The 16,470-nt window shown below is 42.0% G+C and overlaps 1 protein-coding gene across 1 annotated transcript in view; it reads right to left on the reverse strand.

Moving 5' to 3' along the window:
• LOC111156943 (PRELI domain containing 2) overlaps nt 1-16,470 on the reverse strand; it is a 65,348-nt gene that overhangs the window by 13,901 nt on the left and 34,977 nt on the right. The gene's annotated exons all lie outside the window — the stretch shown is intronic.

A 16,470-nucleotide genomic window follows, 5' to 3' on the forward strand; every position in this document is an offset into this window, starting at 1 on the left:
CCTTTGTCTTGTTTGGTCCCAGATAGTCCTTCATGAATTAGTGACTCCCACATGCATGATGTTCTAAATCTACCAGCTGCCTTGAATGTTTAACAGTGCAATAAAATTCTTCCCTTCAATAAAAAAAAAAAAGGCTTAGGTTTATAAAAAAAGAAAAAATAGATTTGCACATCCTTCACTTGGTGAACTGCAAACGTGGGACTCCTTCTAAAGAACGGGCCCCTGGAAGGGATTCTGGCTCTCGTTCAGAGACCGAAGCAAAACCCTCCAGGCGCAGGGACACCTGATTCACACTTCGTCTGGAATCCGGCCAAGAAACTCAGGTTCCCTGGGAGATCATTTGTTAGACCCGCCAACGTGGAAGAGGGTGAGCTGCTGGTAAAGTGAAGCAGGAGGGCTCTGTAGCCTGATCATCAAGTGCAGAGATTAAGGGTCTGACTGGCTCACGTGAACACGGCTTCTACCACTCAGCACCTGGGTGGTTTGGCGCAAGTCGACTCACCCGTCTCCTCATCTATAAAACGGTCCTAAGGGTTCTTACTGCAGAGCACTGTTAAGCAAATTGAAGGAGGTAACACAGCTAAGTACTGAGGATGATGCCTGGGGCAAAGGAAGTGCTCAACAAATAGGACCTGTTATTACCTTCCCTTCACTGCTTTTAAGACTATTTTAGTAAATTATTAATAAATAAATAAAGTAAGCTAGAAACAGGGACGCCTGGGTGGCTCAGTTGGTGTAGTGTCTGCCTTCGGCTCAGGTCATGATCTCGGGGTCCTGAAATCAAGTCCCGTGTTGGGCTCCCTGCTTAGTGGGGAGTCTGCTCCCTCCTCTCCCCCAGTCCCTCCCCTACACTGCCCAGGCACACTCTTTCACTCCCTAATAAATAATCTTTTAAAAAACTAGGATAGAGGGATGCCTGGTGGCTCAGTTGGTTAAGTGTCTGCTTTTGGCTCAGGTCATGATCCCAGGGTCCTGGGATCAGGTCCCACATCGGGCTCCTTGCTCAGCAGGGTGCCTGCTTCTGCCTCTGCCTGCTACTCTCCCTGCTTGTGCTCAATATCTTGATCTCTCTCTCTCTGACATATAAATAAATAAAATCTTGAAAAAAAAAACTAGGACAGAAACATGAAGTCTTCAAACATTTGGAAAAATCATCTAGTAACATGCACACGTGTTCACTAACTGAGTAACTACTGACTGAGCATGGACTATGCGCCATGTGCTCAGTCCCACACTGAAGCTTCCTATTCACTAAGACAAAGAATCACAACAACAGTTACATCTTGGTAACAGTACTTCAGGGAATCTTTTCTAAGGTGTTGACACACAATATGAAATATTCCATGTTTAAAGATGTTTCACATGGTCTCGCTGCTAATGGGAAACCTGGAAACAACTTCAATGCTCAATCCTAAAGAAACAGGGCAATCAGTTATTTTACAACAACTTAACGAAATATTATGTGGTCATTAAAATGTTGGCTTTGCAGTTTCTATAGTTGCTGTGGTAGGCATTTGTGATATAATATTACTTGAAAAGAGCAAGACATGAAATTGTACTTATACCGTAATTATGGCTGTTTAAAAATCTGCATATAAAAGACTGAAAAGAACATGCCAATTTGTGCTATAATAGCAAGATAACAGTTATCATTTCTGGAGTATTTAATATGTGCCAAGATATTTTAAGCACTTCTTTATACCATTCCCTTTTATTCTCCTGCTCCGAAGGTAAGTACTATCATTCACATTCCATCAGAGGCTCAATCTGTACACACCCTATGAGAGGGGGCCCAGAGATTTAAGATCGGGCTCCCAAAGATAGGCTCATCAAAACCTCTAAAAACAACTGTCTGTAGCCTTCATAGGAAAAACAAGTTCTGGCTTAGAACTTCCTTGCATTTTTCTTTTCAAATAATAACTGATTATTTGCTGTGTGCCAAGTCTTATCCTGAGCATTTCATGCATGTAACTCATTTACTTCTCCCAAGTACTTGATGCAATAGGTTCTAATATGATCCTTACTTTAGAGGAGGAAAACGAGACTCGGAAAGTTAAATGGCTTACTGAAGGTCACACAGCTGATCAGTACAGGACATTCTGCTGATTTTCAAAGAGATCTGGGGCAAAAGAACCTATATGGCTCTGCTGAAAATACATATTTTTTGACACTTATGTGCAGGTAGCACCTACTCAAAAACACTTTAAACAAAACCTTAATTTTTTTTGTTTGTTTACAGACTAAAAGAGTCTTTTTGGGAGAAGTGCAGCCATTTTTAAAATTATGAAATATTCAAACATATTAAGAAGCGAAGAGAATAGAAAAAACAGTATGCTTTAAAAAATGTTAGTATCTTGAAAAGTAAAAAAGCTACATCCCCACCAGAGGGATGTAAATCTTAAATTGGTGTCAATATGAAAGGAGCTACTCTCAAAAACCCACCATTTTCCTTTACTAAGGAAATTCAGAGAAAAATAGAAAAATAGTTTAGCTAGAATCTAAGTAAGAAAGCTAGACAAGAACTAAGGAGTCAAGGTGACTCAGTTTGTTAAATGTCTGACTCTTGATTTGGGCTCAAGTCATGATCTCAGGGTCATAAGATCAAGCCCGGTGTTGGCCTCCACGATGAGCCTAAAGCCTGCTTAAGATCCTCTCCCTTGGGATGCCTGGGTGGCTCAGTCGGTTAAGCCACTGTCTTGGGCTCAGGTCATGATTCCAGTGTCCTGGGATCAAGTCCCACATCTAGCTCCTTGCTCGGCAGGGAGCCTGCTTCTCTCTCCGCCTCTGCCTGCTTGTGCTGGAGGGCACTCTCTCTCTGATAAATAAATAAAATCTTTAAAAAAAAAAAAAGATCCTCTCTCTCTCCATCTCCCACTCTGCCCCTCCCTCCCCCCTCACTCTCTCAAGGGGAGAGGAAGGAAGGGGACAAATTCCAGGCAGCAAGGGGGAATTCCAAAGAAATGGAAAGTGACAAAGAAATATCACTCCAACAAACGTTGGTTCACAAGCCACAGGCTTCTTTCCTCCTTACCCGGCAGGCACTCCAGCCTTGTGCCCCTCTCCTGCTGGGGCTCTGCCTGGTACCACAAGTCTCACAAAGCGTGGGCACAAACCAAAGGGGTCATTCAGCAAGAGATAAAATTATCCCACAGAGTGGGGAGACAGAGTAAGAAATCACCACCTACAGAGGAGGAAGAATGATCAAGGGGAACAACTGGACACCCCAGAGAACCCACAGAGCATTTAATTAGTATGCTGCTGGGCTTAAGCACACAACTGAAGTTTAACTATTGGATGTACCTTTAAGAAATTAAATTACCTTTGCAATTCAAGTTGCTCTACCCAGAGTTCTGTATTAATTCCTGATCTGAAAAGCCTCAATGACATTTTCTTGGCCTTGTTGGTTAAACTAAGAATCTTAATTTAGCACAAAGAACCCAGCTGAATTCAAGTCCAGTCCGACAGCAGATTTGATCCACAAAAACTCTGTGCCTCAAATACATCTAATCCATACAATCTGCAGACACAGCCCCAATTTTTCCAATATTTCAATGCCACCTGGCCAGAGCTGTTTCAGTTTTCAATTCTGTGTCTGCCTTGGGTTTCTATGAGGTGTGTGGAGATTTATGGTGGCCACAAATACCTATGTTATAATTGTCTCTGTTTTTGAATTTAGTACAACAGAGTGGGAAAGTGAGCTCAGAGAAGTAATAGATGGGTTGCAAATTCTATCTGGAACAGTAGGGAGAACATGGCTCCCACATCTCCAGAGACTCCTGGGTGGGAGTGAGAGTGAAGAAACATTAGGAAAGCAAGTATCACAGTAAGTGTTATGAGACAATGACATTTTCTCTGTAGTTTGACAAGTGTTGACTTCAACGTCATCAGACTCAGAGGTCATACCCCATGCTGATGGAGACCCACCATGCATTTGTCCTGTCTCCTCAGCCAAGCTTTTTGGGGGAAAGGATTCTGCCCTCTAGGTCAAGGAGTCAAAGAGTATGGCAGTGAAGAGGATGGGCTCTGATGTCAGACCCCCTGGAATTCTAGCTCTGCCACCTGCTGGCTGATGACCCCGTGCAAGTAAAACAACTTTTGTGCCACCACTCCCTCACCTGCAAAATGGAGAAGTAGAATAGTCTCTCTCTCTCCCTCAGAATCATTGGGAGAACCCACTGCTTATAAAATAGTGCAGTGTTTGGCTCATGGTAAATACTCAATAGATTATAGTTAATATTAATATTGTATCCAGTTTTCTCCACATTTCCAGAACAGTCTGTGCTTTCAGAAAGCATGATTAAAAATAAGGCAACATATATATAATGGGGTACCCATAGCTCAAAGACCCCTACAACACCCACAGATCTTTGTAATAAGCACTTTATTTAGCTCATCTGAGTAGGACTATCAAGTGAAACTGTAACTTCCCTACCACATGCTTACCACCCCCCTTGCTAACTAGTATTTTATGCAAGCATGTTTATTATTTTTAAGTATCTTATCACCAACACCTCAACCCTTGACTACCTACTTGTTACATGAATTATCTCTGACAGTCCTGGATCCCAACTTAGCTTAAACTCCTGAATGTTTAGGCAGGCTTAAAAACTATTTGTTAGAAAAAAAATTCAAATCTCGGTATTTACACACTGAAGGAAAGGAGGAACGGCTCCAAATAACAACAACAAAAAAATCGTTATCATGTCAGAATTAAAACCAACTCTCCTAGTTCAATCCCTGGAGTTCAGAGCAACCAATCCAAGCAATGTGCCCACTGAGTGCAGCCAAGGCAGAGTCACCACCTGGATTTCCTGATTCTCGGCCCCTGCATTAAATGCTGTATGATGTACACAGATGTGACTTCCGATCACTATGCAAATAATGCCAATGACTCATCTAGAGCTCAAGAAACCACTTTCTGCCATTTCACCTAAGAACCTAACCTCTCAGGTTCATCAAGTTTCATAGAAGGCAATGCCTCAAGTCTCACAGTCAAGGTAAAGGCATTGACTTAAACCCAGGGAAAGGACCAAAGACTGTTACCACTCACAGCATACTCATTTTCACCTAGAGGTTTTCACTACAAAGGCTATCTTGCTCGGGACTAAAACTCTACAGAGCTAGCAGGACAAGCTGAGCTGACAGGGAAGGGACAGATAAGCAGAGGGCTGTTGCTATCATTCAACTGATCTAGCAATAAGCTGTTGAAAATCAGAACTCCTGGGACGCCGGGGTGGCTCAGTGGGTTAAGCCGCTGCCTTCAGCTCAGGTCATGATCCCAGGGTCCTGGAATCGAGTCCCACATCGGGCTCCTTGCTCAGCAGGGAGCCTGTTTCTCCCTCTGCCTCTGCCTGCCACTCTATCTGCCTGTGCTCACTCTCGCTCTCTCTCTCTCTCTCTCTGACAAATAAATAAATAAAATCTTTAAAAAAAAAAAAATCAGAACTCCTGGTAATATTCTCACAGCATCTGATGAATAAATAGGGAATAAATCAATCTACTTGAGCACTCAAGAGTGGGATTAAAAAGTATTATCAACAGAGGTAAATTGAGAGCAAGGAAATAAACCCTGTGGAAGTAAGGACAGAAAATAATTCATCAGTTCTTTCAAGTGGTTCAAGTGATGTAAAAAGTCTTGAAAAGATTCACATAACCAAGGAAATATAAGTATCCAACATGCCATCAGCAGATGATTACACTGATGTTCATATGTCATACTTGTTGTGACTTTCATTTATTCTTCTGAATGACATTTTTATTTGCTGTCTTCCTCTATTACTGGGTTTTGAATGTCCACTCTTTTTTAGGGTTGTGACTACCCTGCGTGTGTGTCTACTAGGCATTCATTTCACAGATGAGGAACTGAGCAGCTCAGGGCAACCAGTCCGAGGTAACACCATCAGCTTGGAGGAGGACTGAGGTCAAACAATTAGTTAATGACAAAAGCATTAACTTTCAATGTCTTTGTAGAAGAATCAGAAGACTGGAGCTAACAATTTCATTTCCTCTTCGCAATAATCCTGTGAGGGTAGAATAACGAACCCTGCTTTCCTAATGACAAAGGAAATTCTAAGAGGTTAGGTCCTTCATTCAAGTCACACAGCAAGAAAACTGGTAATACCCAGTTGGCTTCTGATGGAAGCTACAAACTGGCAAAAATTCTTTTGTAAAGAAATCTAGTGATTTGCATCAAAGGCCTTAAAAATGTGCACACTCTTTATCCCAGGAATTGATGAGAAATATACACAAGTATGTGTATTCATGGATTTACCACAATATTATCTATAATGGTGAAAAAATAGGAACAACAGAAGCAATTCTGCCAATGGAATACTATGAAGGCAGCAAAACTCATGTTTTCAAGGAAAATGTTACCAGTGTATCCATAAATGAAAAAGATGGGATAAACAAACAGAATAATCCCAATTTTGTCTTCCAAAAAAGTTCCATACATACATACGTATGCCAACATACACAAAGACACACAGAAGGAACTAAATCAAAATGTTAAATGTGGACACAGTAAGTATTAAAATTACAGATTTAAACAAATGATAAATAATGTTTAAAACACCATAAACTGGACACCTGGGTGGCTCAGTGGGTTAAAGCCTCTGCCTTTGGCTCAGGACATGATACTAGGGTTCTGGGATCAGAGCCCCACATTGGGCTCTCAGCTAAGCAGGGAGTCTGCTTCCTCCTCTCTCTCTCTCTGCCTGCCTCTCTGCCTACTTGTGATCTCTGTCAAATAAGTAAATAAAATCTTAAAATAAATAAATAAATAAACTGCTGCAACCTAAAATTTTTGTCCAGATAAGTATTTAAGAGGGTACTTACATATAAAAATAACTTTCTTATCAGAGAACTTCTCTTAATGCTAGTAATTCTTGAAGCTTCTCTATGTGCCAGCCGTATTTCATATATGTACCCTCACTTAATCTTTAAAATAACCCTATGTAGGGCGCCTGGGTGGTTCAGTGGGTTAAAGCCTCTGCCTTCGGCTCGGGTCATGATCCCAGGGTCCTGGGATCGAGCCACAAATCGGGCTCTCTGCTCAGCGGGGAGCCTGCTCCCCCCCCACCCTGCCTGCCTCTGTGCCTACTTGTGATCTCTGTCAAATAAATAAATAAAATCTTTAATAAATAAATAAAAATAAAATAACCCTATGAAGTACGACCACCATCACTCTGTTTTGGAGATGAGAAAATTCAGGGTCCAAGATGTGAAATGTGATGTGTAGGAAGTAAAACACCAGAGCATGGACCAAAGACGACTTCTCTGAAGCTTCACATTCAATCCCGTGTTAAACACACAGCCAGCCAAAACCTTGTTTCATGCTGAATGATCTTTCTAAAGGCAGAATATACTAGGTTCAGGAATTGGTATCTGGTATGATTATTAGGATATCTGTAATTTGCTTCAAAATATGTGAGCACATACAGTATCTTATTCAGGTGCCTGTGTCAGTTGTCCTGATGCAGGCTGCAAGCTCTGTGTGTTGGGCTATGAGCATTCTAATCAGCAAACCTACTCTCCAGAAACTTCAGTTACCTCTATCCTTGAAAACAGCAGGGGCTTTGATAATTGGAATAAGGAATGTTAAAATTGTGAATTTTCACTGGTAAAGCTAGTGACTTCCTAGTGAGTGTGCCACATGGACTCACCTTAATTTCATTAGTGGAACTTAAGATACAGGGATCAGCTCAAAATTCCAGAGACAGACCCATCCTTGCACAATGAAGCTCTAAGATTCTATCCAGCAAGCCCTACACCAGCCAACTTTAGGGCTGGCACCCAAAGTTTATGCCTAGGTGGTTCTATGACTGCCCACTGGATCAGAAGATCTGGCTGCCTGAGGATATCTTTAAAACAGCTGAATCCTGCCTTTGGAAGTGTCAGCTGTTTTCAGTGAGCTAGCTGCTTATGTAATTCATGGTCAGAGCACCCGAAAGGACAGAGATTTAATCAAACTGATAAAACAGGTGAACTATTTTGTGCCTACTTATAAACAAAGGGTTAACAAAATGTCTGCATGCGTTGCAGAATTTTTTTATAAGCTGGTAGTAAGGTTGTGAGGGTGCAGCTGACCCTTAACAACTTCTAATTATCATCAATTCCCAACAGGTGTCAAAAGGAATTTAACAGTTGTACGTGCGACTTGGCATACCAATCAGCTGAGGTCAGGATGGTAGGCAGTGCTCACATTGCTCCTAGAGATTCCTGCCTCTTGGTGTTTATGCCCTGTGTAATCCCCCTCCCTTGAGGGTGGGCTACATCTAATGCACACAATACAAAAAAAGAAATGGACTTCACTTCTATGATTAGGTAACAAAAACTATGGCTTTTCCCTTGCTAGCAACCCCTGCCCCCTCTCTTGCCTGCTGCCATGTTGTGAGAGCCCCATACGGCAAGGAGCCAAGGGCGGCTGGTAGACTCCTACCACCAACGATGTGAATGCATCTGGAACTGAATCTTCCTCACAGAGCCTTCCAATGAGATCACAGCCCCAGCCAACACTTTGATTACATCTCTGTAAGACCATGAAGCAGAAGACCCGACTAAGCCATGCTCAGACTCCAGACCCATAGAACCCAAAAGACAGTAAGTGCGTGTTGTTGTAAGCTGTGGGGCGCCAGGATAATGTGTTATACTGCCACAGATGACTAGCAGAGTTTACAGAAATGAGGTGACCAAAAAGTAGCCAGGTTTTTCAAATGCCCATTTGGACTACTACAAATACCGTGTCTCAGGGTACTTGTGCATGTGTGCGTGTGTGTGTGTGTGTTGTGTACAGTGTGTGTGTATACATGAACACACACACACACTTATATATACTGGTAGGTACACAAGAATAGCATCTTGCGTCTCAGGGAATTATATTCCACTATTAAAATGGGTTTTTATAAACCCCCTAAGGAAACAGCATGTTCAGATATCTTTAGCTGAAGCATGTGTAGGCCAGACCTTCTTTAAACTGATGTTCAAACTGTCTGACTTGCCCACATTGTTTCAGTGACAAATATTTCATGTGCTGTTGAATTCAGCTTCTCTCTGCTTCAGCCTCCCGATCAACACAAGAATAATGATGGCAAGAATAATGGGGCCTTGCCAGGAGAGTGGCTAGGATAACAAATTATTTTATTACTCATTGAAAATGTATTTCACAATCTTAAAAAAAAAAAAGAAAGAAAGAAAAAAAAATCTCTACTTGAGTACATCATGAGAGCTCTGCATTACCATAGCTTTTGCAGTGTCTCCAAGCACAGAGACAATGGAGCTAAAAAAGCACACTTGCAGACAAGAGTGTTATCACCCATATTATCTCCTAAGCCTCGCCCAGAAGAAGAAAACTGGAAATATGCAAGAACCACTAGGGAGATCACTAAAAAGTTCTTTTGCTTTTGGTTTGGAATTTTGCAGGTTGGGGGCCGGGAGACTGGAGACTGAATTTGGGAGATTTGGAGACAGTTAGACCAGTGTGTATGAAGCACACAGTCTCAGTGGGAACCTATCAAAACAAGGTGGCAATTTATTTGGAGGAGTGAAAAATATCTTATACTTTTTATGTATAAAACCAAGGCATAATGTTATGTATAAGCAGATAATCATGTACCCATGGCATTAATATTTCATGGGGAAGGGACAAACAGGAAAAAAAAAAAAAGTCTAAAAAGATTCACTGGGTATGGGTGGATGATAATGAAGAAAAGGCTGAAGATAAAGACCCAAAGGCTACCTTCCCAGAACTGGAGACAACTGCAGAGCCGCACGTACCCATGGAATATCCTGATCTCTCTGTTGTGTCCTTCTTCTAGGATCCCTGAGGTGGACTTGACTGGCTTGGGCTCCACCAGCCCTGCTTCACAGCTGTTGGCCATTCCCCCTAGGCTCCAGAAATGTGTATGAGGCCTTTCATGTGTCTCAGACCTCTCTCAACCTCTATTTTCTGTCAGAGATTTCTCTCTGTTTTCTGGATCTGTTTTTTTAATGTGCTTGCTTGCCTCAAGGCAAGTTAAAATATGTATTTAAGTAGTATCCAGTGTGCTACTTTTCTGTGGCACTTTTCAACAGTTCCAACCCCTCATGGATCAAAACTGTTCCCGAGAACCTGAAATTACAACAGGGACAGAGACTATGGCGGAGTCAAGAGACAACCGAATGCCTCTCAGACTAAGGAGAGCACCATATGGCACACTCACTGGTGTCACCAGCCAACAGTAGCGTATATATAGCACCACTCTTCTGGACGGACTTGAGAAAAATACAGAGTAATGGTATACAGTCCATTGCTGCCATGGACAAAGATAGCTAGCTATCTCAAAAACAAACTTTTAAGCAGTTCCTCAAAAATTTAAACAGAATTACCACAGAATCCAGAAAAAGAATTGAGAGCAAAGACTTGAACAGATATTTATAGACCCATATTCATGGCAGCATTACTCACAATAGCCAAAAGGTGGAAGAAACCCAAGTGTCCACTGACAGATGAATATAAATAAGATGTGGTACAAATACATAATGGAACAATGCTCAGCCTTAAAAAGAAATACTGACACACACCATGACATTGATAAACCTTGAAAACATTATGCTAGGTGAAACAAAAAGCACAAATATTGTACGATTCCACTTACATGGACTACCTCAAGAAGTCCAATTCATAGAGACAAAAATAAAAGGGCAATTGCTGGGAGTTGGGAGAAGCAAGGAATGGGGAGTTAACATTTTAGCTACTGAGCTATTCTTAGGAAGGTGAAAAAGTTCTGGATTTGGATGGTGCTAATAGCTGCACAACACTGAATACACTTAATGACCGTAAACTGTGCATTTAAAAATAGTCAAACTGGTAAATTTTATATAACATATACTTTATCACAATAAAAAATCTTTAATATAGTTTTTAATATTTAGAGTGGGGGAAACCGGGAAATATTTACTGTAGGTTTACCTCTACACTTCTAGATCTATGATTTTGGCAAGTCAAATAACATCTGGAAAACTCATGCTTCCTCTTCTCTAAGGCCCCACTTCCCAAACTCGCAGGCCATCGCATGTACTCAACAGCTCGTACTCCGTCGTGCCCCCAGGAGTCTAAGCCAGAAAGTATCTGTGCTGTGCTTGAATGTGGATTTGATTAGCAGCTCAGGAAGTGAAGGTCCTTCCACCCTGAGAATCCACGATTCCCTGAACTTTCCAACTGACAGGTGACATTTTGCCTCGTCCTTTATGTCACCAACCACACTATTCACCACATCACCTTCACGGGTGTGTTTTCTTCTTATTGAAATGCACCTGGCACACACATTATATTAGTCTCAGGTCTACCACGTGATGATTCGGTATTTGTATGTACTCATACCATCTGTCAGCGGATATTTAGGTTGTTTCCATATCTCGGCTAATGTAGATAATTCATTATTACATGGAGGTATATCTATCTTTTGAGGTAGTGTTCTCATTTCCTTTGGATGAATACCCAGAAATGGAACTGCTAGATCATAGGATAGGTCTATTTTTAATTTTTTTAGGAACTTCCATACTGTTTTCCACAGTGGCTGGAAAACCACTTACATTCCCACCAGCAACGCACAAGAGTTCTCTTTTCTCCCACCGCCAACACTGATTATTTCCTGTTTACTGACACCAGTTACTCTGACAGGTGGGAGATGGTATCTCATTGTGGTTTTGATTTGCATTTCCCTGATAATTTGTGATATTCAACATTTTTTCCTGTACCTGTTAGCCATCTGTATGCATTCTTTGGAAAAATGTCTATTTGGTTCCTCTGCCCATTTTTTTTTTTTAAACATTTGTTTAGGGGTTTTGCTATTGTTTTTTGTGTATGGTGTAAGGAAGTGGTTCAGTTTCATTCTTTCTCATGTAGAGTTCCAGTTTTCCCAGCACCATTTGTTGAAAAGACTGTCCTTTCCCTACTGTATATTCATGGTTATTCTGTTATAAATTAATTGACCAAATAAGCATGGGTTGACTTCTGGGCTCTCTATTTTGTCCCTTTGATCTGTATGTCTGTTTTTAGGCAATACCGTAAGGGTTTGATGACTACAACTCTGTCATATAGTTTGCCATCAGGGAGCACAATGCCTCCAGCTTCTTCCTCAAGACTGCTTTGGCTGTTTGAGGTCTTCTCTGCTTCCATACAGACTCTAGGACTGTTTATTCTACTTCTGTGAAAAACGCAATTGAAATTTTTTTTTGTAATACGAAGATACTTCCAAGACAGCACAATAACAAACTCACAGTCCATAGGAAAGCAGAAAAAAAGGATATAACTAACAGCTGAAAACACCCTCAACCTGTCTGGCACTCTGGAATTTAGACCAGGTAGAAGCTGGGTAAAACCAGAAGCAGGGAGCTCTGACCAGAAGGGAGGACACTCTCCAGCCATTCAAAATCCTTTCAACTACCAACATCAGAGCCCCTCATTCCCCTGGCTATTCCAAGTTCTTCCATAGCAAATGAATTCCTTGCTTCTGCATTCCTCTGTCCTTCCTGTAAATACCACATCACCTTGCTCTAGCTCTAGCAAGCACGCCACATCTGCCACCACACACGCGGTTGCCTAAGGGCAGAGCGGGTAGATGTGGCAGTGGGATATAATCATTAACAGCACACTCTACAGCCCACGAGGTCAGGGTTCAAATCCCAAGTTCACCACTAATTCTGTGACCTTGAGAAAACTGCTTTATGGCCTGGGACCTCAGTTTCCTGATGCATAAAACAGGACTAAAAGTTCCTATGTCACAGAGTTTAGAAAAGTAATTTGGGGGTGGAGGGGGCGCCTGGGTGTCTCAGTTGGTTAAAATGTCTGACTCTTGATTTTGGCTCAGGTCATGATCTCAGTGTCCTGGGATGGAGCCCCACACTGGGCTCAGCAGGGAGTCTGCCTGGATTCTCTCTCTCCCTCTGCCCCTTCCCCCTGCTCACACTCATTCTCTCCCCACCAAAAAAAGTAAATAAAGCTGAAAGAAAGAGGAAGGAAGGAAATGAAAGAAAGAAAGGGGGCGCCTGGGTGGCTCAGTGGGTTAAGCCTCTGCCTTTGGCCTCAGGTCATGATCTCAGAGTCGTCGCATCGGGCTCTCTGCTCAGCAGGGAGCCTGCTTCCCCTTCTCTCTCTGCCTGCCTCTCTGCCTACCTGTGATCTCTCTGTCAAATAAATAAATCTTTAAAAAAAAAAGAGAGAGAGAGAAAGAGAGAAAGAAAAAGAAAAAGAGAGAGAGAAAGAAAAGTAATTTAGGTAATGTGTACCATGCATAGTGCTTGGCATCTAGTAACCTCTTTTAACTACAGTTGTTATTTTAATACCCTTCTCAGCACTGTCCATAGTGCCAAGCACCAAGCACCAAGTGGGGCTCAATAAATTCTCACTATCAGATGTTTATTCATTGCCTGTCAAGCTGCCCACCCCAAGCTTTTAGATACCTGTGAAATAAAGCTGTATAAGACACATATTCTACTCTCATGAATTCTCCTTCCTATTGGTATCTCTAGCATCCCACCCAGTGCCTGGCACACAGTTGATACCCAAAGTGTTTGTGGAACTAAACTTCTGAGTTTAAAACCTACTTGTGTGTTCCTATGAGTTTGAAGAAACAAAAATGTAACCACAAAAACAAAGTATGAAAAAGCACGTGACTTCAATTTTTTTTAATTCTTGAAAACAAGAAGAACACTATGTATATTTAACCTGTGTTTTTCAATCAACTGAAAACTTTCAAACATAGTTTTCACACATATTTGTGGAATGCATTAAAATTCCCACCTTGTGGGATGCCTGGGTGGCTCAGTCGGTTAAGTGTCAGCCTCCAGCTCAGGTCATCGGCTCGGGATCCTGGGGATTGAGCCCCATACCGGGCTCCCTGCTCAGTGGGGAGCCTGTTTCTCTTTCCCTCTATTCCTGCTCCTGCTCTCTCACTCACTCTCTCAAATAACTAAAATCTTTTTTAAAAATCTTAAATTCCTACCTTGTAGACAATTAAATTTAGGATCAGAGGGATAACGTGAGTTGTGCCTCATTACGAACACAAGGGGCTTTAGTGGCTAGACATTAGAACAGCTTCTATTTCAAAAACCTAGTTGTTGACCTGGCTAACAGGGGGCAGTTGTCATTCGCCTGCCCACAAACTTCCATTCATTCTAAGAGGAAAGTGAGGTCCGAGGGATATATGAAAAAAGTCAGCTTTTGTCTCAGAAAGGCCCCCAAATTACAAGTCACCTCCGAGTGAAGGGAGGAGAGAAAAGCAATCGCACCACTTTTGGAGGCACAGAAATACAAGCAACCTCACCTTGGGCGCCGGTATCCAGGGCCAGCTTCTAGCTGACAGACAGAGACAGAAACTTTGTGACTGCCTCACTGTGCTTTTTCTGGATAAAAATAGGTATCAGATCCCACCTTCACCATCACGAAAGAGCCTCAAGGATAAAGTCCTAAAGTGAAAATAAAGTCACCTAAAACACTCTTCACGGTAACTTCCACAAAAAGCCATTTACGCAGGCTCCACTGTGAAGGTTTATCACGAAGTGAGGCTGATACCGGAAAACATCAGCACTTGGATAAAAGGTAAAAGACAATTTAGCACTAGTGGCTCCTAAAATTGAAAAAATATCTCATTAAACTAAGCCTCCGTTAAAAAAAAAAAGAGAGAGAGAGAGAGAGAGAAAGAAAGAAAAGGAAAGAAAGAAAGTCAAAAAAGGCAAACCTAGCAGGAAAAACATATTCTTATTTCTGAGCAAAAGTGAGAAAAAAAGAGAAATTAGTTGGGTTCCTCACTTTAAAAATTTATAGTCACTTGATGATTTCTAGATCACATTCATCAGAAACCAACTGAGATAGAGCTATGCATTCTATCTCCTTTCTACTCATTTCCATATAAATGTTGGAGCACTGACCAAGCTACTCTGAGTTGAGGGGAACTGGGATTAAGATTAATAAAACCACCTCTCTGCCATCAAGAACACGGAATCTACTGTGACACCACACCAGAAACCTTTGGGACTATTGGCACATCCCACCACCTCCCTTCCCTGGGAAGTGACATCCCAACCCTGACCCACATACATCCCAAGTCAAGCCTTATTCATAAAACTTGACTTCCACCCACCTGGCATGCTTGACCTATGAAAGGACAATAAGAGTCCCTTCCAAGGAATTTGGAGATGAACAAAATAAGCAGACAGTCTCTTTACTAGCCAGAGCTCTACAGACCTTGCACACCTGGACGGTGGAGGCCCACGTCATACTCTACAGTCTGTGGAGCAGAGAAGAGAATCAAACAGTTGCATTCTCTGCTGAAGAAGGAGTAGCATGGGCTCCTGGCAGCTCTCTGTCCAGGCAGACCATTCTGAAGCCTGCCTGCCTGCCTCACAACCCTTGTACCCTTACAGTGAATGAGCCTAAAGTAGTTTCTGTTATTTGCAACCAAAGAGTAGTAATAACTACAGAGGGAGTAAGACCACAACATAAATGCATCTAATACAGAGGATGGTGCTAAGGAGGCAAACATTCTGCTTCGTTTATCGGAACATATCTTGCACAATAAAGGGGCAAGGAGCAAGACTTGTTGCAAAAGATGGGAATGTGAGTCCAGACTCCACCCTTTGCTAGTCCCATGACCTTGGGTAAATCCATTTAGCCTATGCTTACCACAGTGCCTAACACAAAGCAGGTGCTCAGCATGTATATGTTAGAAAAAGGAAGGCAGACTAGCAGCCACTCACATTTTAGGTACACTTATGCCTTCTAGACATTTCTCTTCAACACAATGGGACTAATAGTGCCTACTTTATGCATCTCACAGGATCAGAATATATACAACCAGTGATAGGTTCAGACTGATGGACAGGTCGAACATAGACCCACCTGAATTAATCAAAGAATATTTATACATTTTAAGTGGGGGTTGGCAAACTGTGGAGCCCACAGGCCAAATCCAATCCACCGCCTGTGTTTGTATGGTCCACAAGAATGGTTTTTTACAAATGAACACTTGCAATTTGATGGCAGGAAACACTAACTTTGAGTCACAATTTACCTAACTGTTATGTTCCCCCACAAAACAGAATCCCATTTTTCTGACTAGAAAAACTGTACTACAGGGGCACCTGGGTAGCTCAGTGGGTTAAGCCTCTGCCTTCGGCTCAGGTCATGATTTCAGGGTCCTGGGATCGAGCCCCACATCGGGTTCCCTGCTCAGCATGGAGCCTGTTTCCCCCTCTCTCTCTGCCTGCCCCTCTGCCTCCTTGTGATCTCTTTCTTTCTGTCAAATAAATAAATAAAATCTTAAAAAAAAAAAAGATGTAAAAATAGAATAGTACTACTTAAAACACAGTATAGACCTTAGAACTGTAAGGCAGCCTCTGAATCACCTTCATGGAAGCCTAAGCTCCCACAAGCATGGAGTCTGAAAACCACAAGAATTGACCACCAGGAGCCTGTAAAAAGAATTACTTCAA

This window comes from Enhydra lutris, unplaced genomic scaffold (genome assembly GCF_002288905.1).
Source record: "Enhydra lutris kenyoni isolate GAN:26980312 unplaced genomic scaffold, ASM228890v2 scaffoldscaffold50, whole genome shotgun sequence".
Taxonomy (NCBI): domain Eukaryota; kingdom Metazoa; phylum Chordata; class Mammalia; order Carnivora; family Mustelidae; genus Enhydra; species Enhydra lutris.